Below are 8,347 nucleotides of genomic sequence, written 5' to 3' on the forward strand. Positions count from 1 at the left end.
TGTTTGAGTTATTTTCATGATTTGAGTATATTCAGGTTGTTTCTTGTTGGTACGCGTATTATGCAAGTTGTGGCTTAGGCCTGTATTGAGGTATCATATCACCAGAGTGGTGTGTTGGATTCGAGGTGATCGTTAGAGTCATTAATGAACACGAACAGAATTGATTGCAGCTTCTTAGAGAGATAATATCAAGGTATGGCCCGGAAATCTGTTGTGATATTAGTCAAAGGGAAGTGGCTTAATGAATGGTGGATCTGAGGAATAGTTACGATTTATCGCGTGTTTCATTTGTTGTTGGCAGTATATGGAAGTGTTGGAATAAGACTTTAGCTAATAAAAGGTTTTCTATCGGTATTTGGTTATTATGGGCAACTGCGATAAATAGAGGCTATCGTTTCGAGTGTTTGGATTATGTGGTATATCATATGATTTCACCTGAGGTTGCAGGTATGGGTTACTACAGCTGGTTCGGGTTTATTCTGGGTATAGATGTGAGGTTCTGATCTTGTGTATGATTTCGGGCAGTGCAATGTGGTTCTACGGTTTATGGTCTTGAAAGACTGTGAAATTTCAGCTATGATGTATTATCGGACCTATGTGAGATAGGGTGACGTGGGATCACCCCGGGTATATGCGTGGTAAGGTTATTCAGCTGTTGGTTGGCTTCTAGTACAACTCTGGGTACGCTCGAGGACGAGCGTTTGTTTAAGTTGGGGAGGATGTTACGACCCGACCCGTCGTCTCATGTGTTACTGCTCCGTTTTCCCCGTTTATTGCTTCTTCACGTTTCGTTATCGGTATGTGGTGTGTGAGAGTTGATTTGGATTGGTTTTGATAAGAAATGAGACACTTAGTCTCTTTAAGGAAGGCTTAAGTTGGAAAGGTCAACCGGACGTGACTTATGAGTTAGAAGGCTCGGATGTGATTTCCGGTGATTCGGTTAGCTTCGGGGGATGATTTGTGACTTAGGAGCGTGGTCGGAATTGATTTTGGAGGTCCGGTGTAGAATTAGGCTTGAATTGGCGAAGTTAGTATTTTGGCGAACTCCGGTTGATAGGTGAGATTTTGATCCGAGGGTCGGAATGGAATTCCGAGAGTTGTTGTAGCTTCGTTAGGTGATTTTGGATATGTGTGTAAAATTTCAGGTCATTCGGACGTCATTTGGTCGGGTTTTTGATCGAAAGTGCATTTTCGAAAGTTTTTGAAGAACTTAGGCTTGAATTCGATGAGATTTGATGGTTTTAGCGTTGTTTGATGTGTTTTGATGATTGGAACAAGTTTGAATGATGTTATGGGATATGTTGGTGCTTTTGGTTGAGGTCCCGGGGGCCTCGGGGTGATTTCGGGTGGTCAATCGGACCATTTTTGGTCTTATAGTATTGCAGGTTTTCAGCTGTGTTGTTGCAGAAGTGTTGTTCATCGCGTTTGCGTGGGGTGTGTCGCGAACGCGTAGAGTAAATTTGAGAGGCCTAGAAAATGGTCTTCGCGTTCGCATAACTCAGGGCCGCGTTCGCGTAGGTAAGAGAACCTGTGCATCGCGTTCGCGTATCTGGTAGCGCGTTCGCGTAGTTGGAGGATTTAAGTCGTCGCGTTCGCGTACTGGAAAACGCGTTCGCGTAGAGTAAAGTTTTGGTCAACATTATTTGGTCATCGCGAACGTGTGGGTCTTGGACCGCGTTCGCGTAGTGTAAAGCACCTGGACAGAAAAGGTCTTATTTGATTATTTCATCCGCGAGCCTATTCATTTTTTTCTCCATTGTTGACCACCTTAAGAGCTTTTTGGTAGAGATTGAAGAGGATTTTGACGGGAATTGATTGGAGGTAAGTCTCGTGACCTAGAAACGTCATTTTATTGAAGAATCAACCTTTAATTCATGGAAATTGGAGTAAAAATTGGAAGAGCTAGGGCTTGAGTTTTTATATTTTCAAATTGGGATTTGATAGGTCATTTGAGCTCGGATTTGGGAGTTCTTGGTATGTACGGACTCGTGGCGAGACGAGAAATCTGGTAACGTAAGTTTCGTAATTTTTCGAGAAGCGGGCTCGGGGCTCGGTTTTTGCTAGTTTCGAGATTTTTGCTATATTTTGATTGTTTTCGATTGGGTATTGTTCCCTTGGCTTAGTGTGACGTATTCGCTCTGATTTTGGTTAGATTNCCTTGTCTATGTGTTTAATTTTTACCACTATAAAAATCCATCCCCTTCCCCCTTTATGGGACGGAACTTTAATCATTATTCTCTCACTAAAAAAAAATTGAAGTTTTCTACTCTATGCTTGTTTACTATTCTATTCTATTTGGCTCTTGTCCGGCTGAAATCCAAGGCCACCGGACTTTTATTTTTTTCTGACTTCTCTTGGGTGTGAGCACTTCTTGGGTTCTTGAAACCCTTGGAACTTGACACATTCAGGGCTCTGGGTCCTTACTGCAATCCTTTTTCTTTTTATCGAACAATCACTAGTTAGTTTCTAAGTCTTTGCAGTGTTTACTCTATTATGTTAAGCATGTTCTTTGAAACTGCATGATTTAATGTATTTCTTTGACTCTTTTCTGCCTAATTCCGCCTATGATTATTAGGCTAGGGCTTGAGTTTTTGATATTTCAAATTGGGATTTGATAGGTCATTTGAGCTCGAATTTGGGAGTTCTTGGTATGCATGGACTCGTGGCGAGACGAGGAATCCGGTAATGTGAATTTTGTAATTTTTCGAGAAGCGGGCCCGGGGCTCGGGTTTTGCTAGTTTCGAGATTTCTGCTATTTCTTGGCTGTTTTCGATTGGGTATTGTTCCCTTGGCATATTGTAAAGTATTCGCTCTGATTTTGGTTAGATTCGACGCCCGTGGAGGCCGATTCGAGGGGCAAAGGCGTCGCGAGCTAGAGATTTCACCGGTTCGAGGTGAGTAATACTTGTAAATGATATCCTGAGGGTTTGAAACCCCGGATTTGCACATCATAGTGCTATATTGAGGTGATTTGCACGCTGGATACGAGCGTGGGGTAGAGCACCGTTGGGGATTGTGACCTGGTCCGTCCCGATTGATGAAATTACTACGTATTTGACTGAAACTACTTGTTATCATCGTAATTTGGGCCGATTGCCATGTTTGGGCTTCGTGCCAACTATGTGAATCCTTCAGGTATTGATATCACTGTTTTCGCATTATTTTGCGTACTATTTGACCTCGGTCCAGGATTTTAATACTGATTTGCAAACTCAGCCATTTTTTTCTAAGATTTGAAAACTTAAACAACATTTTATTGACGTTTTGAGCTGAGAACTGTTATTTTAATATTGCCCAAGTGGCTTATGTGCATTTCTGGACTGAGCATGGATCGGGCTGCGCGCCGCAGCAGTGTTATAGTGATTTCTGGACATATGGTTGGCTCGGGTTGCACGCCGCAGCGGTACTGTATTGATATTGAGGCCGAGGGCCTGGTTGATGCCACGAGATGGCTTGATTATTGCGCTTGGGCTGTAGGAGCCCCTCCGGAGTCTGTACACACCCCCAATGAGCGTCGTCGACGTTAATTACATGGTTGGCTCGGACTGCACGCCGCAGTGGGTACCTGAGTGTACCGGTCATATGCATTGCATTGCACTCATGCATTGGTTCCTGTTTGTATTACGTGTCATGACATTCAGCACTCTCATTTCATTGGCATCCATGCTACTTCTTATACTGTTTACCAGATACCCTGGTGTTATTTGTTAATGGAGTGCTATGCCCGAGGGGCTGACTTACGTGCTGACTTGCACTATCTGTTTCGCATTCATTTGCTTAACTGTTGAAAAAGATATTTTCAAAATAGGTTTGTAACTGAGCCCAGATAGATTTTCTAAAGGATTTCACAGTTTTACTGTTTTCTCGAGGGTTGCACTGTTCTATATTGCCTGATGGAGTACCTTTCGTGATTTCTTGCTGCTCAGTTATTATTTACCTTTATTACTCACTGAGTTGGAAGTACTCACTTTACTCCCTGCACCTCGCGTGCAGTTGCAGGTATCGTTCACCCGGTAGCGGGTTATTAGCGGATTGAAGGTAATGTTATTGTAGCTGAGCAAGGTGACCGCCAGCGTTCGCGGCACCGGATGTTGTCTTTTGTTTTCCAGAAATTTTACTTGTATATATTTATTGGCCTGTAGTTGTGTTAAGGTTTCCTTAGATGCTCATGACTTGTGACATCCCGGTCGGGTAGTAATTAACAATTTCTAATGCCATTAAGTTGTATCTTCTATTCATTTATGTTTAATAATTGTTAGTGAAAGGATTTGGGTTAGTTGGCTGGCCTTGTCTTCACGAGAGGCGCCATCACGACCGGGTATGGGAATTGGGTCGTGACAGAGATATGATGTTTTGAAGTTATAAAGGAAGTCTGAAAATTTCAGGGACATAATCGGTATATTCAGAATTGTTTACACCAGAAAAATTAGCATCGGCAAAAACTTTTTTTTAGCACCCAAAACTCATTCGGAACCTTCCGGACACAAATCATATATGCATTTGATCATGAAATACTCTACACACCTACTCGTGCACTCAAAACACCGAAAAGAGATCGTCTTGACTATGGTCAAACTCCAAATACTTAACTTAACTTGTCTCTCAACTAATTATCAAAAACACATCTGAGCCCCTCGGGATCCCATCCAAGCATACCAGAAAGTAAAAATACATTATCCAAACTTATCCAAAGGCTCAAAAAACTACGGGAATATCATAACAGAAAATTGAGGGTCAAACCCAATAGAATTTCTCTTAAATTGTTAAATCTTCATTCCTTCAAAGGAGTGTCTGAATCACGCTTACACACTTCGGATTACTTTCAAACTTTACACACAATGTTCAATTCGACTATATAGACCTATCCAAAGCCTCTGAACACCAATTGGAGTCCAATAATATTAAAGTCAACTCTTGGTCAAATTTATGTACTCTTAAGTTTTCAAATTGCCAACTTTCGATAAATAGTGTTGAATCCTTCTAGGAACCTCCAAAACCGAATTCGAACATACGTACAAGTCCAAAATTATCATACGAACTTATCAGAACCATAAAAACTCGATTCCGAGTCCATTTATCCAAAAATCAAACATTGGTCAACTCTTCCAACTTAAAACTTCCAAATCGAGAGTCATTTTCTTCCAAATCAACCCCGAACCACTTTAAACTAAAACTGACCATACACGCAAGTCATAATACATCATATGAAGCTACTCAAAGTCCCAATCCATCGAATGAAACACTAAAGCTCGAAATGATTGATCGGATCGTTACATTTCGCCTTGTTGTCTTTATTTTCGTTGTTGTTGTGCTTGGTTGAGTCAATGGCAACAATAAGGTGAATTATTAAGTAAAGTTTGCATAGAGTCGTTTGCCTCATAATGTAATTCCAATTGAAAAAGCGAGGCAAAGAGCTACTCTACTAGTGTATTGTACAGATTTCATACAATTACAATCGTTGTTGTGTGCCTAAATGTATTCATAGGTACTCTCTGGCTAATGCTTTCATATAGTGATTAATTAGTGTGGAAAATTTATCAGTCCAATGCAGTTTACTATTTGCAGCAACTTGATTGATTGTATGTTTCAATCTACTTAAAGTTGAAACTGATTGATTATATATCCATTGTCCTACTCATGAAAAATTCAGAACAAAAAGATTCATATGTTGAAGAGATGTCGACGATTGATATGGTTGAAGAGATGTTTCTTATATGTGAAAATGATTTAGCTTAGAATAAGAACTTGGAGAGGTTTTGCAGCTGGGTAGAATAAGAACTTAGAAGTATCTATTTCTAGAAGTGCTAGTTTCTCAATTGATATTTGTGCTAGTTTATCAATTGATATTTGCTAAATTTTATGACATTTGATTTCATTCATAGCATCAAATCACTACTTTGCAAATATTATCTCTCTCCCTCTCTCTCTCCTTTCTTTTTTTCTCATTACATGAAAATTGGCATTTAGCGTGGAACAAAATTCCTACTTTGCAAAAATCCCTATGTAACGTCATCTTAGAAAAAAAATGATCCGAACTAACTTCTGTTGCTAATATTTGGATACTAAGGTTTTAGCTAGAAAATGTTGTCATCCCCAAAATAAAAACGTTACTATTTTAAACATTTTAAAATTTAACCCTAAATACCGACCTCAATAACATTAACACATAAGCATTTTAACATTGTGCAGATATAGTTAACAGCGTAAAAAATTCTAAAACTGTTGAAATTTGGGTGATGATTTTAATAATTTTTTCCTTGCGTTACTAATGTTGAGTATGTGGGTCGCGCCCCCTTTTTTCCCTCTTTGCATCGGGAGATCGGGTTTATGACATTTGGGTATGGGACAACTCATTCCTTTTGGGAACTGGGTTTTGCATTTTTGAAGAGTCGCCACCTAATGATTTATGGTGCATTAGGACACCTACAAGGTTCACTTTTGAGTTTGTTTGATAACCAGAGATAGGGTAAGGTCTTAAATTATCCTAAGGGGAAGGTGTTAGGCACCCCTCAAGATCCACTAGTGTGGTTCCCGACCAGATAGTTCTTTGTGAATTTGGTGCAATTAACATGTAAGCAGATAAGGTTCAAATAAGAGGGAATATTAATACACAAATGCTTGGAAGTAAAATAGAGCAATCATAAAAAAGAGTTGATTTTTTAAAAGAAGTCATAATGCTTTAAAGGTAAAGAAAAAGAGGGGAGGGGGGGTCCTAGGTTTATTTATAATATGGATCACATCAATACAATACCCGGTAATCACTTCTCAAAAGAGGGGCTACACGTGGTATTAGCGCACCGGTCATCATATCCATATCTATCCTTCCCACCCGTTAAGGTACTAAAGCGCGGATTGGTCTCGACCCCTATTGCATGCAATTATCCGTCCCATTCCTATCAGTCCCGGAGGCACTTAGGACTACTAGTCCTAAAGGGGAGGGATATTAGGCTGACCTTGAGGTTTCAAAGGTGAAAAAGCTAAGGCGACATACAAAACACATAGGACAGCACATTAAAAGGGGAAGCACGTAAACACTGAAGGCTCATGTATACCTCCTCAAGCAAAGCAACCAAATAGCATGACTCAAACAACAATCAGGGTCTGAATCCAAAAATACGAAGGCAAAAGGGAGTTTAAGTTGTTGAAGCAGACCAATTTATTACGTAACTCAGATAAGAAGTCCGAATCAGGCATGCCTGCTGGTTGTAGCAATTACTAGTTAACAGAAGCGAGCTCAGTTTTATTTGTTGTTATTACTTAAGATTTGCCTAAGTGTTTGAGTGAGATCTTATGAACATGATATCTATTACCAATTCAGAATGTGGCAAAGCAGTAACAAATTTAAAAAACGAACGGTTTGAGATCCTATAGGCATGCTTGCTAAACCGTGTTAAATAAGGAGATTGGGTTACTTAAAAACTGGTTCAGAATAGACTGATTTTAAATTAGACTAGTTTCAGATTCTGCAGACGATGGTATCTACTATTGCTGATTTTAATCCCCTATAGAATGATATCTAAATGATTTTAACCCCTATAGGCATGATATCTAGTTGAATGTAGAATGGAAACAGGCAGGATTTTACTTGGGAATTCCTATAGGCATGATTTCTATACATTATACTGATTTTAACATTATGAACATGATACTCGCTTATAGCCGTTTAGATCCTAGAGCATGATGTCTAAGTGGTAACAAGCGTTCAGAATTTTAAATAAAGTCCTATAGGCAGGTTATCTAGATGTGAAATTGAACATGCAGAATTTGAAATAAATCCTATAGACATGGTGTCTTAATGCAGAATTGAACACGCAGGATTTAAAACCAGTCCTATAGGCATGCTTTCTAAATACAGAATTGAATCATTCAGAACACAAATCCTATAAGCATGTTTTCTACCCTTGAGCATGTATAATTACCCAACCCTTTTCCACTAGCCAACCCCGAGTGTTTATTACAAATTATTACAAATCAAAAATAATGAATTACATCAAAATAAAAAAATAAAAAAACAAAAGAAGTTACAACCAAAGGAAGCCTGATTCTTGACTTCCTCTCTGAGTTAGGGAATAAACCACCTCAAAATGCCATGTTTCAAAGTCTTTCTCAGACCTGGGTGTGTCAGAGTTCCCTAAGGGTCTCAAAGGACCCCGGGCAGTGCTTACACCCAGGTTCATAGAACCAGATAGAGATGAGTGCAGTGTGGAAGGGCCAGCCCTTATGTGTCCAAGTTCAGAGGGAGCTCATGGTCCCAAGGCAAAGCTCACACAAGAGGAGCAGAACTTAAATCTAAAAACATGGTGGAAGTGCAGGAATAGAGATTTAAAAACTGAGGGGAGAAAGGAAG

Source organism: Nicotiana attenuata, chromosome 2 (assembly GCF_001879085.1).
Source record: "Nicotiana attenuata strain UT chromosome 2, NIATTr2, whole genome shotgun sequence".
In the NCBI taxonomy this organism is placed as follows: domain Eukaryota; kingdom Viridiplantae; phylum Streptophyta; class Magnoliopsida; order Solanales; family Solanaceae; genus Nicotiana; species Nicotiana attenuata.